Source organism: Clarias gariepinus, chromosome 24 (genome assembly GCF_024256425.1).
Source record: "Clarias gariepinus isolate MV-2021 ecotype Netherlands chromosome 24, CGAR_prim_01v2, whole genome shotgun sequence".
In the NCBI taxonomy this organism is placed as follows: domain Eukaryota; kingdom Metazoa; phylum Chordata; class Actinopteri; order Siluriformes; family Clariidae; genus Clarias; species Clarias gariepinus.
Window position 1 is genome coordinate 20149088 of NC_071123.1, and position 5622 is coordinate 20154709.

The following is a 5622-nucleotide window of genomic DNA, read 5'->3' on the forward strand; positions in this document are numbered from 1 at the left end:
AGAGTGAAAGGATTCCAGAGGAATGGAGGAGAAGTGTATTGGTGCCAATTTTTAAGAACAAGGGAGATGTGCAAAGCTGTGGCAATTATAGAGGTATAAAGCTAATGAGCCAGACAATGAAGCTGTGGAAAAGAGTAGTGAAAGCTAGGTTAAGGGCAGAGGTGAGCATTTGTGTGCAGCAATATGGTTTTATGTCTAGAAAGAGTACATCAGATGCAGTATTTGCTTTGAGGATGCTGGCGGAGAAATACAGAGAAGGTAACAGGGAGTTGGATTGTGTCTTTTTAGATTTAGAGAAAGCGTATGACAGGGTGCCAAGAGAGGAGCTGTGGTATTGTATGAGAAGGTCTGGAGTGGCAGAGAAGTATGTTAGAGTGGTGCAGGACATGTATGAGAGCTGTAAGACAGTGGTAAGATGTGCTGTAGGTGTGACAGAAGAGTTCAAGGTGGAGGTGGGTCTGCATCAAGGATCGGCTCTAAGCCCCTTTTTGTTTGCTCTGGTGATGGACAGGATGACAGATGAGGTAAGACAGGAGTCTCCATGGACTATGATGTTTGCAGATGACATTGTGCCCTGTAGCGAGAGCAGGGAATAGGTGGAGAAAAATTTGGAGAGGTGGAGGTATGCTCTGGAAAGCAGAGGAATGAAGGTTAGCCACAGCAAGACGGAATACATGTGTGTAAATGAGAGGGACCCAGGAGGATCGGTGAGGCTACAGGGAGCAGAAGTAAAGAAGGTGCAGGATTTTAAGTACTTAGGGTCAACGGTCCAGAGCAACGGAGAGTGTTCAAAGGAGGTGAAGAGGCGGGTACAGGCAGGTTGGAATGGGTGGAGAAAAGTGTCAGGTGTGTTGTGCGATAAAAGAGTATCAGCAAGAATGAAAGGAAATGTGTACAGGACTGTGGTGAGACCAGCAATGCTCTACGGCTTAGAGACAGTGGCGCTGAAGAAAAGACAGGAGGCAGAGTTGGAGGTAGCAGAGCTGAAGATATTGAGTTTCTCTTTGGGAGTGACAAGGATGGATAGGATCAAGAATGAGTTTATCAGAGGGACAACCCATGTTAGATGTTTTGGAGATAAAGTCAGAGAGGCCAGATTGAGGTGGTTTGGACATGTTCAGAGGAGAGATTGTGAATATATCGGTAGAAGGATGCTGAGGTTGGAACTGCCAGGCAGGAGGTCTAGAGGAAGACCAAAGAGGAGAATTATGGATGCAGTGAGAGAGGACATGAAGTTAGTTGGTGTGAGAGAAGAGGATGCAGAGGGTTAGATGAAGGCAAATGATTCGCTGTGGCGACCCCTGAAAGGGAACAGCCGAAAGACAAAGAAGAAGATTAATGCAGTGCCATGGTTTAGAACTTAGAATTAAAATTTTAATTCTAATTTTATTCGTCACATACAAAGTCGTACTCAGTACGATATGCAGTGAAATGCTTATACGACCGCCTGTGACCTTAAAATTAAAAGCTTATCAATTAAAATAAACATGAATAAAAAAGAAATACAATAGAAAATAAATTTAGCTACATTAAAATGAATAAAAATATTCTGTACAAATAAAGATATTCTGTACAATATAGAAAACATTTTAGTGTAAATAAAGAAAAATGAAGAAAAATGCCTGGGAGGTGTGCAAATGAAAAGTGTTTAATTAAAGTGACTTGTGTGCAATGATCCAAGAAATGAAAATATGAATATGTAAGTGTGCATGAATGTGTCCATAAGTGTCTTTGAATGTCCAGGATGAGTGCAAAGAGACAATGTCATAATTGTGGATGGCCTTGGTGCAGGAGCGCTTGCTGTAGATCGAGTGCAGGTCAGGGAGCTCTGTGTGGATGATGCGCTCAGCTGATCACACAACCCTCTGTAGAGCTCGTCTGTCCTGCATGGTGCTGTTTCCAAACCAGGTCACGATATTTCCCGTCAGGATGCTCTCCTGGTGCAGGAGTAGGAATTCCTGAGCACCTTAGAGGGCAGTCTAAAGTCTCTCAAGCGTCTGAGGTGTTAGAGACACTGCCGGGCCTTTTTCGCCATGGTGTTGATGTGACAGGACCATGACAGGTCCTGCGTGATGTGGACACCGAGGTATTTAAAGCTGTCCACTCTCTTCACTGGGCTGTCATTGATGATGGGGGTCTGGTAGTTCCTCTCCTGCTTTGTACCAAAGTACACTATCAGCTCCTTTGTCTTGCTGATGTTCAGAAGGAGTTGGTTCCTCTGGCACCATTTCTCCAGATTTCCAATCTCCTCTAGGTAGGCCGTCTCATTGTTGTTCGTGATCAGGCCCACCACTACGATAAACAGCAAACTTGATGACGGTGGTGGAGTTGGTAGTGGCCACGCAGTCATATGTGTAGATACTGTTTGTTCATGGTGTCTGAAGTGCACTGGTCACAGATGTTTACCCAGACATATTAACTATGTTGAAAATATATAGCGCAATGTGAACTTGCTAGAGGAAAAATAATGTGATGTAATTAACTTAAATTACGGTGGCCCAGAAGGGCAAATCATCTTTCCCGTATATGTGTGTGTTTTTTCCCTTGTAAGTGTGTTTTTTTTCCCTTAAAAATGTCCCCTTTTTCCCTTATAAATGTCGTTTTTTCCCTTATAAATGTGTTTTTTTTTCATTGAAAATGACCGTTTTTTCCCTTATAAATGTGTTTTTTTTTCATTGAAAATGTGCGCTTTTTCCCTTATAAATGTCGTTTTTTCCCTTATAAATGTGTTTTTTTTTCTTGAAAATGTCCGCTTTTTCCCTTATGAATGTCATTTTTTCCCTTATAAATGTGTTTTTTTTTCATTGAAAATGTGCGCTTTTTCCCGTGTAACTGTGCGCTTTTTCCCGTGTAAATGTCTGCTCTTTTCCGTTTGTGCGCAACTACTTCTTTCCCGTGTGAGAACTCTTTCTCCAGTATTTTGCAAGCTAAAAGCTAAAGCTAATGCGCAAAGGACTATGGGAGTGGGGTCAAAACGCAACTGAACACGGAACCTTTCCGGATATCAGCTCCAGGACTCAACATCATGGAGTATACAGTGAATTATAGCGTGATAAAGTTATAATTTTCACTAAATTTTCAACTGCACACAATTACCAGGTAATGTTTAATATATAAAATTAATCCGATTTTTACTGTTTTAGGCACTAATGATAACTTTGTAGCAGTGTTAATACTATTGGAGTGTTTGGGGGAAATGCCGAGCCGAGTGTAAATGGCAGTGATTAAAAGGAATATTATCTCATTTAGACCATTAAACACTGATGTAAACCATCAGCTCCATGGCATCTCTGTAATATACATCCACATATGGATTTATAAGCAAGCTAATATCACTATGCTAACCGCTAGCGCTTAGCATGGGGAAACTAGCTTGTTTATTAATATATATTAGTTTAATAGTGTATTTGGACACCTATACGTGATGTAAACAGTTAGCTCTATTGTTTTTGTAAAATGCCTGTCCAAATATGGATCTATATACAAGCTAATATCACTATGCTAACCGCTAGCGCTTAGCATGGGGAAACTAGCTTGTTTATTAATATATATTAGTTTAATAGTGTATTTGGACACCTATACGTGATGTAAACAGTTAGCTCTATTGTTTTTGTAAAATGCCTGTCCAAATATGAATCTATAAGCAAGCTAATATAATTATGCTAAGCGCTAGCTTACTAAAAGAGCTAAGATAGCAGCAACTATTGCTAATTATCCCTGAGCTGCTCCTGTTATATGCTAAATGTTACAGATGGTTAACGAATTGTTGTATGTAGTTTATTGGAGCTCCTGAGTGCCATATAATGTATACTGCTGTAGAATGTAGTGGTTTTATCATAGCTAGAGATCTTCTGAATAGTTAGTTATGTGCTTACACAATGTATGTAACAGTCAAGAAAAGGGGCTTTTGTTCAGGTTCTATCTATTCATTAAAGTCATTAAATATATGTTTATACTCCTTATAATATGTATGATTGTGTGTTTTTCTTCTCACAGTGAACTGTGTGTAAATCATCAACTGCCTGTGTATCAGCTGATTTCTACACCAGCTTTACATCCTGAGCAGAAGGTGAGTGCTCTGAAGTATTTACCTCTCTTTTCAAGAACACCACTGAGCACATCTTAATCAGGGGACAGGGACACATTTCTCTTCATGAACATGTGTGTGTTAATGAATGGTGAAGATGGGGCCAAATTTTGCAGCAATCCTTAATAGCAAAACCAAATAATTGGTTTTAATACACAGCATTACTAAAAGCTTGCATTCTATGAAATTTTGTGTGCGTGCCTGCCTGCGTGTGTCAAACTGATGTCATATGATGTCAAACATCATGAAGTGATATTAACTTGCTTATAAACCCATATGTGGATGTATATTACAGAGATGCCATGGAGCTGCATAGTAACACCATGAAGTCTTTTTACTAGACACTTATAATAACATGTCTTTATTTCTCCCCTGTTGTAGATTGTCGTGGAGAGGACGGACCCTTGATGCTCTGCCTTTTTGCACCAACAATACATACATGTATTTTATTAATTTGTAAATAAAGTCTTTAATATAATTTTATAGTTGAGTATTTATTTCTAGTTTGCTTATTATTTGGCAAAACAGTTAAAGTGCATGTAGAGCATTGCTGCAAATGACACTGAATAGAATCAGATGTTACTCCACTCTGTGTGAGGGTACAGGCTTATATACAGTATGTGATTTTAGCATCAATAATGTTTTTCTACTAACTAAAGCATGCTGCCTTGGAGATATTAGTGACATCTCTCTTTCAGTTCGAACAACATATTCCATAATATTTATGAATACATTAATCCCATATGTTCAGCAGTTAAAACAGAGGTTCTTAAACATTTTACAGCGAAGGACTCCTTCAACTGTAAAACAAACACCTCTGCATACATTTACTTTTAGTGCATTCCCAAAATTACATTTTTATGTTATTCAAAAAGTAAAACCTTTTGTTTTCATTTAAATGAATAATGATTAAATGATCCATGAAAATCAAAAATCTAGTATGTCAAAATATTAGAATATTTCACTTCGATCATGGGGAAGACTGCTGACCTAACAAGTTGTCCAGAAGATGATCATCTACACCTTCCAGAAGGAGTGTAGGCCCTCAAGGTCAAACTTTACCACCAACTATTTCACTGACCATGTTGTTGCTTGATTTGCCAGCCATCTCACCTGACCTTAGGTTTCATGGGAAAGATGAGCTGAAATCTGAGATAAATTTCAAGCTGAATGCTTCAAGTGTGATCTGCAAACATAACCAGGGTGTCATGTTTAACAGCTTAATGCAATGGGTTACATAAAAACACCAACTATTTGAAAATATGTAGGCTTATGAATAGTGGCAACATATATCTACTGTATGTACAGTGAATGTATGTTCAAGAATAAGAGTATCATAAATTGACCAATAATTAAAATACACATGTAAACAATGAGTCTGTCATTTGAAATGCCGTTTATCTAAAAAAATTAGAATATTGTGCAAAAGTGTTTAAGTTTTAAAATTATTGGGGGGGAAACACATTCACAAGGGAAACGTCATACACATAGAAAAAAAAATCATAGAGCACAATAAAAAAATTATATATTCACAA

General features: G+C 38.5%; 1 long non-coding RNA gene across 1 annotated transcript; it reads left to right on the forward strand.

Moving 5' to 3' along the window:
• The first annotated feature begins 2813 nt into the window (after positions 1–2813).
• On the forward strand, positions 2814–4565 carry LOC128512107 (uncharacterized). The gene is made up of 3 exons (XR_008356233.1): positions 2814–3099; positions 3997–4069; positions 4469–4565. It is a non-coding gene; the product is annotated as an uncharacterized LOC128512107 (long non-coding RNA).
• The last annotated feature ends 1057 nt before the right edge of the window (positions 4566–5622 follow it).